This window comes from Taurulus bubalis (assembly GCF_910589615.1).
Source record: "Taurulus bubalis genome assembly, chromosome: 14".
NCBI lineage: Eukaryota > Metazoa > Chordata > Actinopteri > Perciformes > Cottidae > Taurulus > Taurulus bubalis.
Genome location: NC_136602.1, coordinates 947,235 through 967,802, shown reverse-complemented (window position 1 = coordinate 967,802; position 20,568 = coordinate 947,235). Strand labels below are relative to the sequence as shown.

Here is a 20,568-nt window from a genome sequence, read left to right as displayed (position 1 = left end):
TACATCGACGTGTTTTTCTCTTGATTGAGTCAGATGATCGATGTGATTGACAAGTCGTTACCATGGCGTCGTTCATGAGGTCGTCTTACAGCTTCAGCGCTTTGTGTTGGTCGTATAAACGAGTTATTATGTTAGTTCCTCCTCAAAAAACTAAAAACAAGAAAACAAACAAAGAAACCAAGATGGCGACAAACGAGACCAAAAACCAAGATGGCGACGGCGAAGAAGGCGAACTGGAGGCTTCAGAACCGAAGTCCAAACAGCTGCTGACGGATCAGGTAGGTGATACTAATAATGAATACTAATATTAATAAATAACATTATTCTATTAATTATATTAATGAATAACTAATTATTTTAATAATGAATAATAATATTAATAAATAACAAATGATTCTAATAATGAAAATAAATATTAACAAATAATACATTATTCTAATAATTAATAATAATATTAATAAATAACAAATTATTCTAATGAATAATAATATTAATAAATAAATGATTCTAATTATGAACAATAATATTAATGAATAATAAATTATACTTATATTAAAAAATACTGATAATAAACAACAACAATAATACTCATAATAAATAAATGATATTAATGACACATAATAACACTAAAAAATAACAATAATATTAATAAATAATAATAAACATCAAATGATACTAATAATACATGAATAACAGTACTAATAATAAGTAACAATAATATTAATAAATAATAATAAACATCAAATGATGCTAATAATACATGAATAACAGTACTAGTAATAAATAACAATAATAATACTAACAATAAATAACAAAAGATACTAATAATAAACAATACAAATAATACAATAATTTTAGACGAGCAGAGAAACGGACACAAATATTATGTTTTTAGTTTTATCCTGGTGGTGAGTTCACGTGTGTGTGTGTGTGTGTGTGTGTGTGTGTGTGTGTGTGTACGCGCGCGCGCGCGCACAGCAGAGAGGGCGGGGCTGACAGGAGGTGGGCGTGACCGTACAGAATATCTGACACGATTTCCCTGAACGCCTCGCGGTCCCTTCAGTATGAATGGTGCAGCAGTTTGAGAGAGGGAGGGAGGGAGAGAGAGAGAGAGAGAGAGAGAGAGAGAGGAGGGAGAGAGAGAGAGAGAGAGAGAGAGAGAGAAAGGGAGGGAGGGAGGGAGGGAGGGAGAGAGAGAGAGAGAGAGAGAGAGAGGGAGAGGGAGAGAGAGAGGGAGGTGGCGAAACACACAGGCTGTTGGCAGCTGGAGGCCAGTGAAGAAGAAGAAGAAGAAGAAGAAGAAGAAGGTGAGTCTGGTTTTCTCTCATGAATGAAACTTTTCTCTCTTTGATAAAACACAAAACTAAAGACCTGAACTCTTCATCGGGTGAGAGAGGAAGAGGAAGAGGCGCTGACAGTCAGAGATAGTAGCCCGCTCTTCCTCTTCCTCTTCCTCTGCTGTCTCTGTGTGTCTTCCTGAATGACTCTTGAATCCTGTCTGCTGGTTCTTCTTCTTCTTCTTCTTCTTCTTCTTCTTCTCCTCAAAAAAAAAAAAAAAGTTTGACAAAGCAAACTGGCATTAATATTAAAGGAAACGACAGACGTGTCACTGAAACATGAAACAGAAACATAAGTTCTAACAGTTCTAAGTTGTTCTGAGTTGTTCCTCGTCTCATTCGGTCTCGTTGGTTTGCATGTGTTTTGCATGTGTTTTTCATGATGTAATTAGTTTATTTAAATCAAACAAACTGTCAACAAGAAGAGGCGTCTTGTTTGAAGCCTCCAGTTTGTCCTTCTGGCCGCCGCCATCTTGTTTCTTTGCAACCAGGGAACAGGAAGTGACCATATAAGGACTGAGGAGGAGTGATGTAGAGACCTTTCAATCACCTTGAAGGCCCGCCCTAAAGCGTCCCCTGCATTATGGTCTGTTTGACTCTATGGCCATCATTCATAATAACACAACTTGTTATTAATATTGGGTACACTTTTCCACTTCCTTTCCTCTTGTCACCATGACGACTCATTAGGAGGGGGGGGTGTAGTGTGTTGTGTGTGTGTGTGTGTGTGTGTGTGTGTGTGTGTGTGTGTGTGTGTGTGTGTGTGTGTGTGTGTGTGTGTGTGTGTATAGTAGTGTGTGTGAGAGTTTCATCATGAGGGACTCGGGGTTTCCCTGCCCCTGTTTCCTCCATTCATGGCTCTGAACCCGGATGTGAGCTGAATATAGAGGTGTGTGTGTGTGTGTGTGTAGCCTCTTATACTGAAAGTAGAAGCCACTGGTTTCCAGTAAGACGAGGGTCGACGGGTTTCTGTAGCTGTTTTTAGTCAGAGTCACTGGTTTCCAGTAAAGACCTGAACCTCCCAGCGGCTTCACAGCAGAGGAAGTGGTGGTGGAGCCTGAAACTGCTCAGAAACACACACACACACGCGCACTCTGACATTCGAGTGGTCTGATTGGTTCCAGGTGTTTTCACAGGTGCATTCTGGGTGCTGTAGTTCAGTGGCGGTGTTTATATTCGTGTGTAGTTATTTAAGTGGTGTGTTTGTGTGTTTGTGTGTCTGGGCAGAAAGATCATGAGAGCAACAGAGGAGGAGCCTCTATCAGGATGGACAGAAGGACAATAGATGTCATGTGACCAGAAGGACAATAGATGTCATGTGACTATAAGGACAATAGATGTCATGTGACCAGAAGGACAATAGATGTCATGTGACCAGAAGTACAATAGATGTCATGTGACCAGAAGGACAATAGATGTCATGTGACCAGAAGGACAATAGATGTCATGTGACTAGAAGTACAATAGATGTCATGTGACTAGAAGGACAATAGATGTCATGTGACCAGAAGGACAATAGATGTCATGTGACTATAAGGACAATAGATGTCATGTGACCAGAAGGACAATAGATGTCATGTGACCAGAAGGACAATAGATGTCATGTGACCAGAAGGACAATAGATGTCATGTGACCAGAAGGACAATAGATGTCATGTGACCAGAAGGACAATAGATGTCATGTGACTAGAAGGACAATAGACGTCATGTGACTAGAAGGACAATAGATGTCATGTGACTAGAAGTACAATATATGTCATGTGACTAGAAGGACAATAGACGTCATGTGACCAGAAGGACAATAGATGTCATGTGACTATAAGGACAATAGATGTCATGTGACTAGAAGTACAATATATGTCATGTGACTAGAAGTACAATAGACGTCATGTGACCAGAAGGACAATAGATGTCATGTGACTAGAAGGACAATAGATGTCATGTGACTAGAAGGACAATAGACGTCATGTGACCAGAAGGACAATAGATGTCATGTGACTAGAAGGACAATAGACGTCATGTGACCAGAAGGACAATAGATGTCATGTGACTATAAGGACAATAGATGTCATGTGACTAGAAGTACAATAGATGTCATGTGACTAGAAGGACAATAGATGGCATGTGACCAGAAGGACAATAGACGTCATGTGACTAGAAGTACAATAGATGTCATGTGACTAGAAGGACAATAGATGTCATGTGACTAGAAGGACAATAGACGTCATGTGACCAGAAGGACAATAGATGTCATGTGACCAGAAGGACAATAGATGTCATGTGACCAGAAGGACAATAGATGTCATGTGACTAGAAGTACAATAGATGTCATGTGACCAGAAGGACAATAGATGTCATGTGACCAGAAGTACAATAGATGTCATATGACTAGAAGTACAATAGATGTCATGTGACTATAAGGACAATAGATGTCATGTGACTAGAAGGACAATAGATGTCATGTGACTAGAAGGACAATAGATGTCATGTGACCAGAAGTACAATAGATGTCATGTGACTAGAAGGACAATAGACGTCATGTGACTAGAAGTACAATAGATGTCATGTGACTAGAAGGACAATAGACGTCATGTGACTAGAAGTACAATAGATGTCATGTGACTATAAGGACAATAGATGTCATGTGACTAGAAGTACAATAGATGTCATGTGACTATAAGGACAATAGACGTCATGTGACTAGAAGTACAATAGATGTCATGTGACTATAAGGACAATAGATGTCATGTGACTAGAAGTACAATAGATGTCATGTGACCAGAAGGACAATAGATGTCATGTGACCAGAAGGACAATAGATGTCATGTGACCAGAAGGACAATAGATGTCATGTGACCAGAAGGACAATAGATGTCATGTGACTAGAAGGACAATAGACGTCATGTGACTAGAAGGACAATAGATGTCATGTGACTAGAAGTACAATATATGTCATGTGACTAGAAGGACAATAGACGTCATGTGACCAGAAGGACAATAGATGTCATGTGACTATAAGGACAATAGATGTCATGTGACTAGAAGTACAATATATGTCATGTGACTAGAAGTACAATAGACGTCATGTGACCAGAAGGACAATAGATGTCATGTGACTAGAAGGACAATAGATGTCATGTGACTAGAAGGACAATAGACGTCATGTGACCAGAAGGACAATAGATGTCATGTGACTAGAAGGACAATAGACGTCATGTGACCAGAAGGACAATAGATGTCATGTGACTATAAGGACAATAGATGTCATGTGACTAGAAGTACAATAGATGTCATGTGACTAGAAGGACAATAGATGGCATGTGACCAGAAGGACAATAGACGTCATGTGACTAGAAGTACAATAGATGTCATGTGACCAGAAGGACAATAGATGTCATGTGACTAGAAGGACAATAGATGTCATGTGACTATAAGGACAATAGATGTCATGTGACCAGAAGTACAATAGATGTCATGTGACTAGAAGGACAATAGATGTCATGTGACTATAAGGACAATAGATGTCATGTGACTAGAAGTACAATAGATGTCATGTGACCAGAAGGACAATAGATGTCATGTGACTATAAGGACAATAGATGTCATGTGACTAGAAGTACAATAGATGTCATGTGACCAGAAGGACAATAGATGTCATGTGACCAGAAGTACAATAGATGTCATGTGACTAGAAGGACAATAGATGTCATGTGACTATAAGGACAATAGATGTCATGTGACTAGAAGTACAATAGATGTCATGTGACCAGAAGGACAATAGATGTCATGTGACCAGAAGGACAATAGATGTCATGAGTCATGAGGCCACAGTCGCCATCAACTGAGTCTCATCTGACTGGTTTTCCATCAGAGGCCTGTTGTGTTGTCTTGATATTTATGATCTATACGTGGTATTGGTTTCCAATAGAAACACACACACACACACACACACACACACACACACACACACACACACACACCCCTAAGCCTCCCCCCCCCTTCCATTTACGGTAAATGTGTGTTCTGTTTGCCGCCCGGTGACGTGATGCCGTAGTTCTGGTATTGCGTAGCTGCGTCTCACCACTGAGAGCGAGAGCAGTGCAGCGTGGGTAGGCGTGGGAGGGCAGAGATGACTCAGCGCTCTGTTGCCGGGTAAAGAAGCACCAAACCAACAGTCAGCGGTGCAGCTGTCAATCACAGCCCCTAATCAGTTTTCATTTGATTATTTACATGAAGCGCTTCACAGAAACCAGCTGATCAATAGGCGAGAAAAGAGGAAACACCTGGAGCAGATGTTCAGTGCTCTGCAGGACCTCGTTCAGGTAACTCAAGGTTACAACAACCAGAGTCACCAGGTAACCTTTAAAGACAACTTCCACAAACAATACAAACCAAACATGTGTTCGGAGTAAAAAAACATCACAGATGAAGTACTTTGGTGAACTGGTCTGTCCTTTGAAAACTGTGGAGTCCGTATGGGCTCTAGGGCAGATATTGCTATAAAAACTGTATAATTCACTTCTTCATTTACTCTTAACCAGTAACATATCGACTGATATTTACACATCTGAACACACAACTCACATTATACTCTTTTATTAGAACACCAACATTATTTAAACAGCCCTAGTGGTTGCAGAGATACACCTCTTTTAGTTTGGGAATGCCTAAACATAGGTGTGTTTTCAAAAGGTTAAGAGGCCCCGAAGCGGAGCCCTGTGGGACGCCTCCGCACATGGAACAGGTTCACAGTTAACCGGTTTATTGTGTTCTGGTCCTCAGTCACTGAAATGTTTGATTGAAATGAACCCGTGAGGCTCTGAAGGTCTGCTTTCTTGTGACGGTTTGTTTGGACTTCTTGAAGTGGGCTTTAGTGAGTACTTTGAAATCCTCTTTAATCCCAGTTGCCATTTTTCTCAAAAATTCTGAATTGTTTGCATCCCCATACTAAATACAGATTATCTCCTCAACCACAAAAGCTATTTAAATAATTTAAAAATGTATAATATACAGAAAACACTTGTGAGACCAGTTGATAGATTCATAGAGCAGAATATGTGTTACTGGTTTATCGGTTGATGATAGAACAGGAAAGAAGAAACATTCCAGGATGAATTTCCTCTTTCAAATGATGCACGTCATCACCTTTGTGTTAACAGTATCTCTGCAAAGTTTGACTTTGATTAGGTGAAGTTAAATATTTTTAGTAATTAATTTAGTGCAGATTTAGTGAACCGTAGGTTTAGGTCCACTGAGAGCCAAAATGCCCTAACTTTCTTCCTGGACCTTGAACGCCTCTGGTTATACTACTGTATATATATATATATATATATATATATATATATATATATATATATATATATATATATGTATATATATATATATATATATATATATATATATATATATATATATATATATATATACAGTAGTATAATAGTACTGATCTGTGTGTGTGTGTGTGTGTGTGTGTGTGTGTGTGTGTGTGTGTTCTCATGAGTCAGATGTCAGCTTCCCGATCAATAAATGTCAGACCTGAATATCCTGTTCAAGTGAAAACATTAGTAGGTCACCACATTGTGTTCTTACTCACATTCACAGCGCTACACACACACACACACACACACACACACACACACACACACACACACACACACACACACACACACACACACACACACACACACACACACTCAGGAGTTGTCAGAGAGGAACGTTGACGTTACAAAGTTGAACTTCTCTTTAAGAAGAATCGGTAAAACCCACAAAGTGTCTAATATATTTATGTATTTCATGTTATTTTTGGTATTTTTATACACCTACAAAAGAGGAAAATATTTAATATTCGTGACCACAAACGTTTATAAGTTTATAAATAATTAAGTCATGCATCGAAAGATGAACTTTTAATTCCACATGAATAAAATAAAAGTTGTGTCATGCAAACTAAAATAAATACAATAGAAATATCGGCCTCTGTGACGTAGTTGCGCGGTCTGTCCACCAGAGGGCGACACCTTCCTACAGGAAACATCCTGCTCCCTCACTCCTTCTGTCATCTCCTTCACTCGTTCACTTGATTTAAAATATTCAGTCTGGAGGAGATTCATATCACTTTTATTACTCTTATTAAAATCAACATATTGTGTCTTTAGTTGTCACAAAGCTTTATTATTTTTAATGATCTCTGTTTTGTATTTCATGCTGCGACGTGGTTTTGCTCTTCTTCTGCTTTTTATTGTTGTATTTATATTTATATATTTACATTTTAACAATATCTTTAGACGACAAGTCAATGAAAGGTTGTCGCAGGTTGGTTTATTAATGTTTGACCATCAATAACTAAATAATCACAAGGCTTTCATACATCTGGATATTTATGAATAACGACACACGAGGTATTAATAAATGCGTCGTTATTAATCTGTACATCTGTTAAAAGTGTCGTCACTTCACAAGATAACATTCAAATCAGAAGCAGAAAATTAAACATTTATTAATATTTCAAAAGTGTGAAGTTTCTCTTTTTATTGTTCTTCTGCAGCTGGAAATGAAATATGAGAATAATAACAATAATAATAAATAGATTATGTGACACATTGAGACACATCTTCTCTCCGGTGTATTGCTTTGTAGCGCACGTTGTTTATTGGTATTGATTCATTTATTGATCGCTTTATGAATTATAATCTAATAAAGCTGTGACAAAGTATTAAAAACATTTCATTTATATTGTGTGTTGACATAAGTTTCCAATCTGTCATTTTAAAAACAGTAAAAGTGAATTATTTACCAACATTAACCAATACTGTATATGTACTTATAACATATATATATATATGTATATATATATATATATATACATATATATATATGCATATGTGTGTATGTGTATATTTATATATGTGTTAGTATGTGTGTATATGAATATGTGTTAGTATGTGTGTATATGAATATGTGTATATATATAATATGTATGAATTTATATATATGTGTGTGTGTATACATGTGTATATATATATATATATATATATATACATATTTGCAGTAGTATTGATCTCATACATTCACAGTGACATACTTGTGCTTCTATAAACCTCAGAGCTAAACAGATGATCAGGTGAGTGACTAAATGTCTCCTGATCAACAGATCAATATATCAATAGATCAATATATCAATAGATCAATATATCAATAGAGCAATATATCAATAGATCAATATATCAATAGAACAATATATCAAGAGATCAATATATCAATAGATCAATATATCAACAGACCAATAGATCAATATATCAATATATCAATAGAACAATATATCAATAGATCAATATATCAATAGATCAATATATCAATAGATCAATATATCAATAGAACAATATATCAATAGAACAATATATTAACACATCAATATATCAACAGATCAATATATCAATAGATCAATATATCAACAGATCAATATATCAACAGATCAATATATTAATAGATCAATATATCAACAGATCAATATATCAATAGAACAATATATTAACATATCAATATATCAACAGATCAATATATCAACAGATCAATATATTAATAGATCAATATATCAACAGATCAATATATCAATAGAACAATATATTAACATATCAATATATCAACAGATCAATATATCATATACAAAGATAAAAGAGTTCAGACACAAAGAGTTGTGAAATCAGATTTGTCTTTTCTTTACATTTCATTCTCTTTGAACTGTGAAAACTAAAAGTTTCACGTTTCATGTTTCTGTGTCTGTGAGTCACTGCGGTGAGAAGAAATATCGAAAATATATTCATCTGAGCACTGAGTCAGATTAGGACTGGTAGTGTGTGTGTGTGTGTGTGTGTGTGTGTGTGTGTGTGTGTATATATATATATATTTATACACACACCATATATATATATATATATATATATTTACACACACACATATATACACACTCACATGCACATATATATATATATATATATATATATATATATATATATATTGTACACATTCATATACACACACACATACTTAATTATACAGTAAGTCCTCTAATATAACAGCTCCTATAGTCTTAATTATACATTAAGTATTGTGTTCTAACAGCTCCTTTATATATATATATATATATATATATACATATATATATATATATATATATATATATATATATATATATGTATATATATATATATGAAATCATCTATGTCGTGATATAAGCCTTTATCAGATATAAAGTGATCTATAATTTGATATTTACATCATGATATAATATTGTGTCCATACCTCCCGACGCTTAGAGCAGTAATAAAGTTCATAACTAAGTTAATAATGAAGTTCATAACTAAGTTAATAATGAAGTTCATAACTAAGTTAGTAATGAAGTTCATAACTAAGTTAGTAATGAAGTTCATAACTAAGTTAATAATGAAGTTCATAACTAAGTTAGTAATGAAGTTCATAACTAAGTTAGTAATGAAGTTCATAACTAAGTTAATAATGAAGTTCATAACTAAGTTAATAATGAAGTTCATAACTAAGTTAATAATGAAGTTCATAACTAAGTTAGTAATGAAGTTCATAACTAAGTTAGTAATGAAGTTCATAACTAAGTTAATAATGAAGTTCATAACTAAGTTAGTAATGAAGTTCATAACTAAGTTAGTAATGAAGTTCATAACTAAGTTAATAATGAAGTTCATAACTAAGTTAATAATGAAGTTCATAACTAAGTTAATAATGAAGTTCATAACTAAGTTAATAATGAAATTCATTCCTGTCAGCATGGAGGAGCTTTGAAACATATTTAAACATTCATATTCTGTAAGCTCTAAATACAGAATGTCCACCTCTGAGTCATGAGGTTCATTTCTGATCATCATTTGACTTTCAGAGGAATTGAAAGAACTTCCTTATTTGAATACAAATGAATGTCGAGCACCTTTAGTGTCTTTACAGCAGATACACATGAGGGAGGATGTACACGTATACAGAATAATATATATATATATATATATATATATATATATATATATATATATATATATATATATATTAATAGAGAAAGATATGAACCACCTGGCTCATCTCCTGTCAGAAATATGACTTTCCTCTGCAGTTTGAAGCGTTTCCTGATGTTCCACGCGATGTCAGCGACCTTCAGACAGACGAGCGCGACCTTCAGACAGACGAGCGCGACCTTCAGACAGACGAGCGCGACCTTCAGACAGATGAGCGCGACCTTCAGACAGACGAGCGCGACTTTTAGACAGACGAGCGCGACCTTCAGACAGACGAGCGCGACCTTCAGACAGACGAGCGCGACCTTTAGACAGACGAGCGCGACCTTCAGACAGACGAGCGCGACCTTTAGACAGACGAGCGCGACCTTCAGACAGATGAGCGCGACCTTTAGACAGACGAGCGCGACCTTCAGACAGACGAGCGCGACCTTCAGACAGATGAGCGCGACCTTCAGACAGATGAGCGCGACCTTCAGACAGACGAGCGCGACCTTCAGACAGATGAGCGCGACCTTCAGACAGATGAGCGCGACCTTCAGACAGATGAGCGCGACCTTTAGACAGATGAGCGCGACCTTCAGACAGACGAGCGCGACCTTCAGACAGACGAGCGCGACCTTCAGACAGATGAGCGCGACCTTCAGACAGACGAGCGCGACCTTCAGACAGATGAGCGCGACCTTCAGACAGATGAGCGCGACCTTCAGACAGATGAGCGCGACCTTTAGACAGATGAGCGCGACCTTCAGACAGACGAGCGCGACCTTCAGACAGACGAGCGCGACCTTCAGACAGATGAGCGCGACCTTTAGACAGATGAGCGCGACCTTCAGACAGACGAGCGCGACCTTCAGACAGACGAGCGCGACCTTCAGACAGACGAGCGCGACCTTTAGACGTTGCCGTTAAGAGAAGCTCTTCTGACTCGTGCTCTCGGCTGTAAAGATGCAGCTTTGCAGCAGGACAGCTGATGTTATGTAATACATATATTTATAATATATAATCATGAATAACTTGCAAATGTATTAAATTAATCACAATAATTCTGACCCAGAACAGAAGCTTATAGTCATGTATTGGGAGACTCTACATGTTTAACATTAACTTAATATATCATCATAAACACTTCTCCACTTCATCACTGACATTAAGACGATTATTATTTTTCCACGTTTTTGATTTGTTATCTTAAAATATGTAAATGAGGTGTTATCTTAATAAATATGTGATTCTTTTTCATACATTTCCAGAACATAAATGTGAACATCTGAACAATCCAGGTTCTAAATTCTTGTTTCATGATGTTTCATATTAGAGTCAAATATTTGTACATATAAATAATAATAAATACATCATAAAATACTGTCAACAGACATAAAAACCATCTAGTTTCTCCATCATTTTATGACTAATAATAATGAACAAAAACAATGAATAATAATAATGAATACTGATAATAATGAATATGAATAATCTGACTGTAATGTTCCACGTGGCTGCTTTATCACTGCGTATGTGTGTGTGTGTGTGTGTGTGTGTGTGTGTGTGTGTGTGTGTGTGTGTGTGTGTGTGTGTGTGTGTGCTTTCTTAATTTGACACACACACACACACACACACACACTGGGTAAATGTCTCCCTGAAACCCACAAAGCTTTTCTCACTTTTGTTTTTGAAGTTGACGAGAAAAAACAAAAACCCTAGTTTCACTGAAATTATCCAATTTGTTTTGAGCCGCGTTGCATTTTCATATTCTTCTGACTTTTGTCTTTATTTATTTAATATAGAAATCACAGTGACATTAGAATTATATGTATTTATTTACATCTATGCACAAGAACCAGAGGCACTGTGTGCAGAGTTTGTAGTGAAACACCTGAGGCTTTTTTAAACCTTTTAAAAACCCTTCTGAGCGATTGTTCTATAAAACTGTAAATCATAGCTTGTTTTATGAAAAAAAGACAAAACTGCTGTACTTGGATGTATTGAACACCATAAGTAATATACAAGTGAAATATATGGTTTGGTACATGAACAAATTCAAATAGCCCCACAATGGGGCAAATGGCCCCAATGAGTCCTCTCCTGAATGTTCTTTGTTCTAAACCCTCTCTAACTTTGTTCTGCTTCACTTTATCAAAGTCAACCTTTGCAGAGAGAATGTTCACATATTGTTTATGATTTGGGTTAGAGAATGTTCACATATTGAGCTATGATTTGGGTTAGAGAATGTTCACATATTGTTTATGATTTGGGTTAGAGAATGTTCACATATTGAGTTATGATTTGGGTTAGTGAATGTTCACATATTGAGTTATGATTTGGGTTAGTGAATGTTCACATATTGAGCTATGATTTGGGTTAGTGAATGTTCACATATTGAGTTATGATTTGGGTTAGTGAATGTTCACATATTGAGTTATGATTTGGGTTAGTGAATGTTCACATATTGAGCTATGATTTGGGTTAGAGAATGTTCACATATTGAGTTATGATTTGGGTTAGAGAATGTTCACATATTGAGCTATGATTTGGGTTAGAGAATGTTCACATATTGAGCTATGATTTGGGTTAGAGAATGTTCACATATTGAGCTATGATTTGGGTTAGTGAATGTTCACATATTGAGTTATGATTTGGGTTAGAGAATGTTCACATATTGAGCTATGATTTGGGTTAGTGAATGTTCACATATTGAGCTATGATTTGGGTTAGTGAATGTTCACATATTGAGCTATGATTTGGGTTAGAGAATGTTCACATATTGAGTTATGATTTGGGTTAGTGAATGTTCACATATTGAGCTATGATTTGGGTTAGAGAATGTTCACATATTGAGCTATGATTTGGGTTAGAGAATGTTCACATATTGAGCTATGATTTGGGTTAGAGTTGGACCTTACAGCTGCATCATTTCAAAGAAATAATCATCCTGAAAGTAATTTTTTTATATGCGGACCTGAAACCTTTTCATTTTCTTCTGTGTGTCATCTTCATTTACTCTTAACCAGTAACATATAGACTGATATTTACACATCTGAACTACATCTCACATGTGTACCTTTTATTATAACACCAACATTATTCAAACAGCCCTAGTGGCTGCAGAGATACAGCCTTTTAGTTTGGGATGACATTTAGAGGAAAGGGCCTAAAATAGGTGGGTTTTTAAAAGGTTAAATAATAAATATGATTACATAGAATAAAAGATAGAATACACACACAGACACACAAAGTAAAAGTGTGTTAGGTGTGTGAACAAAGTTGTGTCTCTTTGGGAATGATTTAAGACCTTTATTAAAACATTAAAGTTGAGTTGTACTTTCAGTTCTGTTGGGAAGTTTTGAGATCAACAACTTCTTCTTCCTCTTCTACTTCCTCTTCTTCTTCTTCTTCTTCTTCTTCTTCTTCTTCTTCTTGTTCTTCTTGTTCTTCTTGTTCTTGTTCTTCTTCTTCTTCTTGTTCTTGTTCTTCTTCCTCTTCTTCTTCTTGTTCTTCTTGTTCTTCTTGTTCTTCTTCTTGTTCTTCTTGTTCTTGTTCTTCTTGTTCTTGTTCTTGTTCTTGTTCTTGTTCTTGTTCTTCTTCTTCTTCTTCTTCTTCTTCTTCTTCTCTTGTTTCTGCTTCAAAAGAAGGATGAAAGATATTATTTCATTTCTTTTATTATTTTTTCCCCCTAAAATATCAGAGACACAAAAAAGGAGGCCAGTGAATTAGAGCTCATATTCTCTGATTGAATAAATACATAAGTCTCATTCTTTATTTCACATTCTCTTCTGCTCTTCAGCTCTCTGACTCATTCTGAAGCCAGAAAAGACCCGACTCCCTCCTGCACCTCGCGCTGCATTACTGTGTTTCACAGAGAAACCCCGTAATACTGTGTTTCTCTGAGAAACACAGTATTACAATATTACTGTAATACAGTAGTACAGTAGTAGTATTACTAGTATTAGTAGTATTACAGTAGTAATTACTGTAGCAGTATTACTGTGTTTCTCTGTGAAACACGGTAATACTGTGTTTCTCTGAGAAACACGGTAATACTGTGTTTCTCTGTGAAACACAGTAATGCGGTGTTTCACAGAGAAACACAGTAATACTGTGTTTCTCTGTGAAACACAGTATTACGGGGTTTCTCTGTGAAACACAGTAATACTGTGTTTCACAGAGAAACACCGCATTACTGTGACAGTAATTACTACTGTAATACTACTAACATACAGAGAAACACAGTATTACTGTGTTTCACAGAGAAACACAGTAATACTGTGTTTCACAGAGAAACACCGCATTACTGTGTTTCGTGAAACCATGACACTCCGTCTCGGCCTCCGGTCTTTAATGAATAAAATATTCGCGATACTGAAACCGTGAATCCGGAGGAGAAACTTTAACGGGCGACACGCTCAGTCTTTTCTCTTCCGTGGGCGTTGGATTTTACGGTTATTTTCAGTTTTTTTCTGGCGGGACAAAGTTCACCCCTGAACTCAAAATACCGAACAGACACTTTTCAAGAACCTTTCAGTCGCAGTTCGTTCGTCACTTGTTGTTTTGCGCGTCGGTGTGAAGCCGACAGAAAAGGTTTCTGCTTAATCGTGTCAGACTTGTTTTCTTCTTATAAATAAATCTAGAAGTCATTCTGAAACCACGATGCTGGGGAGTGATAATATCACCATGGCAACAGGGGAAATTCACCCTGAGAAAGTTCGGTTCTCTCACAGCCCACTCAGTTTCCACCTGAACATGAGTTTCACTGGAGAACAACAGCTTCAAGCTTCTGAACAACAAATGCTGGTTTAGACATACAGAAAGGACAGAAATGAAGGAGAGAAATAAAAGAAAGAAATAAAGGAGAGAAATAAAAGAAAGAAATAAAGGAGAGAAATAAAAGAAAGAAATAAAGGAGAGAAATAAAGGAGAGAAATAAAAGAAAGAAATAAAGGAGAGAAATAAAAGAAAGAAATAAAGGAGAGAAATAAAAGAAAGAAATAAAGGAGAGAAATAAAGGAGAGAAATAAAAGAAAGAAATAAAGGAGAGAAATAAAAGAAAGAAATAAAGGAGAGAAATAAAAGAAAGAAATAAAGGAGAGAAATAAAGGAGAGAAATAAAAGAAAGAAATAAAGGAGAGAAATAAAAGAAAGAAATAAAGGAGTGAAATAAAGGAGAGAAATAAAAGAGTTAAATTAAAGAGTGAGAGAAAAGAGTTAAATTAAAGAGTGAGAGAAAAGAGAGAAATGAAAGAGTGAGATGAAAGAGTGAAATGAGGCAGAATTAACACAGTGTCACTCACTTTGTGTATTTATTAATATTTGAGTCAAATGAGACGATAATGTAATGATGGTTTAATACTCATGTTTTAATGTTGAACTCATTGCTTCATTCAGGAACATTTTCAAAGAGAAGCATTTCATCTATTTTTTAATGCTAAATGTTTTTTAATTGTTATTCTCATTGTAAACGAGCAGATATTTAATATTTCCTGACTGTCTGGTTTGATCTCAGTCAGCAGCTAAATGTCAGCGGTTCAGTAAATATAAACATGTTTATGGTTTCAGTCAGGCGGCGATGCCTTCACAGGCCGTGGGAGGCATCGCTCTCGGTGTGTGTGCGTGTGTGTGTGTGTGGTGTGTGTGTGTGTCTGTGTTTTTTTACATATTTGTATTTATTTATATTATATTTACATATTTTGCTTCCCTTTTAACTGTGTGTTGTTATTATTGTGTAATGTGACAATATAAGCTGCAACCGTGTGAAACAATACACAATATGTGTATTGTTTCACACAGTTTGTGTGTGTGTGTTTCTATGAGTGCATGTGTGTGAACAATCAATATTTATTTTATTTGTTGTGTGTGAGTGTTTAAATGTGTTATGTGTTCATATGTGTAATTATTATTACTGTGTGTGTGTGCGCTGCTGTTGTTGTATTATAGTATAATCATGTCATTATCACCAGTATTACTATTGATATTGTATTATTATTAAGACACATGACACATGTATTATTTATTATATATAACAATATATCACAAAGATAAATATGAATTAACTGCTGATGTTGTTCTGTCATTTTGGATTCAATTTACACTTTAGAACATCCAGTATTAATATAAATATGTAACATATATACGTATATATGTTTCATATATATGTAACATATATACATAAATATGTAACATATATATGTATATATATGTTACATATATACATATATATGTAACATATATATGTATATATGTAACATATATATGTATGCAACATATATATGCTACATACATATATGTATATATGTATGTAACATATATATGTTACATACATATATATGTATGTAACATATATATGTAACATATATATGTTACATACATATATATGTGTATATGTTACATATATATGTATGTAACATATATATGTATGTAACATATATACATATATATGTATGTAACATATATATGTAACATATATACATATATATGTTACATATATATGTATATATGTTACATATATATGTTACATACAGTATATGTAACATACTGTATGTAACATATATATGTAACATATATACATATATATGTAACATATATATGTATATATGTTACATATATATGTATATATATGTAACATATATACATAAATATGTAACAACATATATATGTATATATATGTTACATATATATACATATATATGTAACATATATATGTATGTAACATATATATGTTACATACATATATATGTATGTAACATATATATGTATGCAACATATATATGTTACATACATATATGTATATATGTATGCAACATATATATGTTACATACATATATATGTATGTAACATATATACAGTATATGTAACATACTGTATGTAACATATATATGTAACATATATACATATATATGTAACATATATATGTATATATGTAACATATATATGTATATATGTAACATATATACATATATATATATATGTTACATACAGTATGTTACATATACTATATGTAACATATATATAACATATATATGTTACATATATACATATATGTTACATATATATGTATATATGTTACATTTGTAACATATATACATATATATGTTACATATATATGTATATATGTAACATATATAAGTATATATGTTACATATATATGGTTAAAACTAGCAGTACACCAGAGACAAAATGATTCATAAATCTAAATACTCTGTTTGAATATCTGTTGAATTTCTACTACTACTACTACTACTGATAGTGATACTTCTACTGCTGCTACTATGACTATTATTATAATTCGGTGTGGCACACTGCATGTTCTCCTGCAGGCTTCATATTCATATTCATAGTCTCACAACACGTTGGTGAGTATCTCCTCGTTGCAGCGCCAGAATACATCAACACATGCGGCCTGGTGGGGAATCGTGTGCTGTGACTTTCCTCCTCTCCTTCTCTCCTTTCCTCCTCCCTTGACAGACTGAGTGCAGCAGCCTCAGCTCAGATTAATCAGTGAGAGTGGATCGTCTATAAATCAAAGTCTGAATGATCAATAACAGAAGTGTGTGTGTGTGTGTGTGTGTGTGTGTGTGTGTGTGTGTGTGTGTGTGTGTGTGTGTGTGTGTGTGTGTGTGTGTGTGTGTGTGCTGACTCTTTTATCTGCATTGAAGTAAAAGATCAAATATTTATTGTTTCCATTTTCTGTTCCACATCTTCAGAAGAGCGTGGTGGAGGTGAAGAAGTGAAGTTCCTCTCTTTGAAGCACGGTAACAGTTTATATTTATTCATATAAACTTCATCACCATATATTGTTTCACTCTCTTTCAACATTAACCCTTACTTGTTATCTTATTTCCTCATATTTTTTAAATGTTTAAAAATGTTTAAATTCCTTGTTTGTGCAAAACAGACTTTCTGATTCTGAAGAACTAAATGCAAACTTGATACACTTTTCAAAAAGACAGAAATCCCTTCATCAGCGTTTTAAAGTCTTCTCACCCCAGCTGCCACTTTATTAGGTACACCTCTCCACATGTAACAAGCCGTGTTCATTATATTCTATTATATTTATACGTTGCGGCAACGTTTTAACACTGGAACTTTTCTGAAGGAGGATTTGCTGCTCTGGCTTCATCCGGATGGACGTGGTGATGAAGTGGCGTCAGGAGGACGTGACCTTTGACCTCCAGATGATTCATCCTGTTCAGCAGCTGCTCGTCCATCAGGGAGCTCCTCTCCTCTCCGCTCAGCGATAATGAACTCTGAAGTGACTAGTTAGCTAATGCTAACCAGTAGCTTAGCATTCCAACCTGCATGGTGGGATTAATATGAAATCTCTCACTGGCTGAAAATAAAACGACAGAAATGATCAACTTTATCTAAAAAAATCCACATGAACAAGGAAACGACCAGTTGAGCTGAAATTAAACGAGCTGTGTTTATATCTGGCAAAACAAAAAGAAACTAACTCATTTCATTTTCTCATAGACTTCTATACAACCAGAGGAGTCTCATGGTGGTCAGGAGAGAGAATGCAGCTTTAACACATGAAGCATAGACTTCTATACAACCAGAGTAGTCACCCCCTGGTGGTCAGGGCAGAGAATGCAGCTTTAACACATGAAGCATAGACTTCTATACAACCAGAGGAGTCACCCCCTGGTGGTCAGGAGAGAGAATGCACCCTGAGATGAAATCTGAATAATAACTGTTTAGAAACAGAACAAGAGGTTATTGCTGCCCCATGTTTGCAAGTATAGCAGTTGAACCATATGAGCAGATATCAGCTTTAAAATTACAATTTTATTGCTGTTGTTTTTAACATTAACCCTTATTCGTATTTCCTCATATTTTTTCAACATTTTTAATAATGTAGTGTTTATTGTCATGCACCAATAATCAAGTCAAAACAAGTTTGTGCAAAACGATTTTCTGTTTCTGAAGAACTACATTTATACTTAACACACTTTTCAAAAAGACCGAAATCCCTTCATCAGCGTCTAAACTTCTGCTCATTAAATAGAGTGATGCATGACTTCAGGTGTTTCAGAGATGAGATGCTGCTATAAGACGTATTGATATGTAAAGATCCTCTTCATCAGACGGTGAAGACGGAGCACCCTCAGGCTCTTAATCTGCTCCAGTTCATTCATCACCGGTCTCCGTCTTTAATGGACATCCGCTTTCACCCGGTTCTCCTCGACCGCGTATCGAAGTGAGATCTGCGTTATTTCAGAATCTATCTGTGAAACAGGCGCCTCATGAACACTTAAACACTCTGGAGCGCCATATGGGTCTGAGGCTGAGTGGCGCTGCACTTTAAGAAGGAGACTCATCCGTCTCCTCGGCTCTCAGCGGCGTGATGGACGAGGGAGGAGCCATTAGTGGAACCATGTGATCCATCCTCTCCGTCCCCGAGGTCTTCAGTCACCACGTCCACCTTTTGACCCAAAGACATCCATCGTCTGGAGAAAGAGAAGTCCATCGTCTAGAGAAAGAGAAGAAGTCCATCGTCTGGAGAAAGAGAAGAAGTCCATCGTCTAGAGAAAGAGAAGAAGTCCATCGTCTAGAGAAGAGAAGAAGTCCATCGTCTAGAGAAAGAGAAGAAGTCCATCGTCTGGAGAAAGAGAAGAAGTCCATCGTCTAGAGAAAGAGAAGAAGTCCATCGTCTAGAGAAGAGAAGACATCCATTGTCTGGAGAAAGAGAAGTCCATCGTCTAGAGAAAGAGAAGAAGTCCATCGTCTGGAGAAAGAGAAGAAGTCCATCGTCTAGAGAAGAGAAGACATCCATCGTCTGGAGAAAGAGAAGTCCATCGTCTAGAGAAAGAGAAGAAGTCCATCGTCTGGAGAAAGAGAAGAAGTCCATCGTCTAGAGAAAAAGAAGAAGTCCATCGTCTAGAGAAAGAGAAGAAGTCCATCGTCTAGAGAAAGAGAAGAAGTCCATCGTCTAGAGAAGAGAAGAAGTCCATCGTCTGAAGAAAGAGAAGAAGTCCATCGTCTGAAGAAAGAGAAGAAGTCCATCGTCTGAAGAAAGAGAAGAAGTCCATCGTCTGAAGAAAGAGAAGAAGTCCATCGTCTAGAGAAAGAGAAGAAGTCCATCGTCTGAAGAAAGAGAAGAAGTCCATCGTCTAGAGAAAGAGAAGAAGTCCATCGTCTAGAGAAAGAGAAGAAGTCCATCGTCTAGAGAAGAGAAGAAGTCCATCGTCTAGAGAAAGAGAAGA

General features: G+C 35.8%; 1 long non-coding RNA gene across 1 annotated transcript; it reads left to right on the top strand.

Annotated features, from left to right (window-relative positions):
- Window positions 1-1,200: 1,200 nt before the first annotated feature.
- On the top strand, window positions 1,201-19,082 carry LOC306746971. The gene is made up of 3 exons (XR_013771134.1): window positions 1,201-1,307; window positions 18,067-18,114; window positions 18,459-19,082. It is a non-coding gene; the product is annotated as an uncharacterized lncRNA (long non-coding RNA).
- The last annotated feature ends 1,486 nt before the right edge of the window (window positions 19,083-20,568 follow it).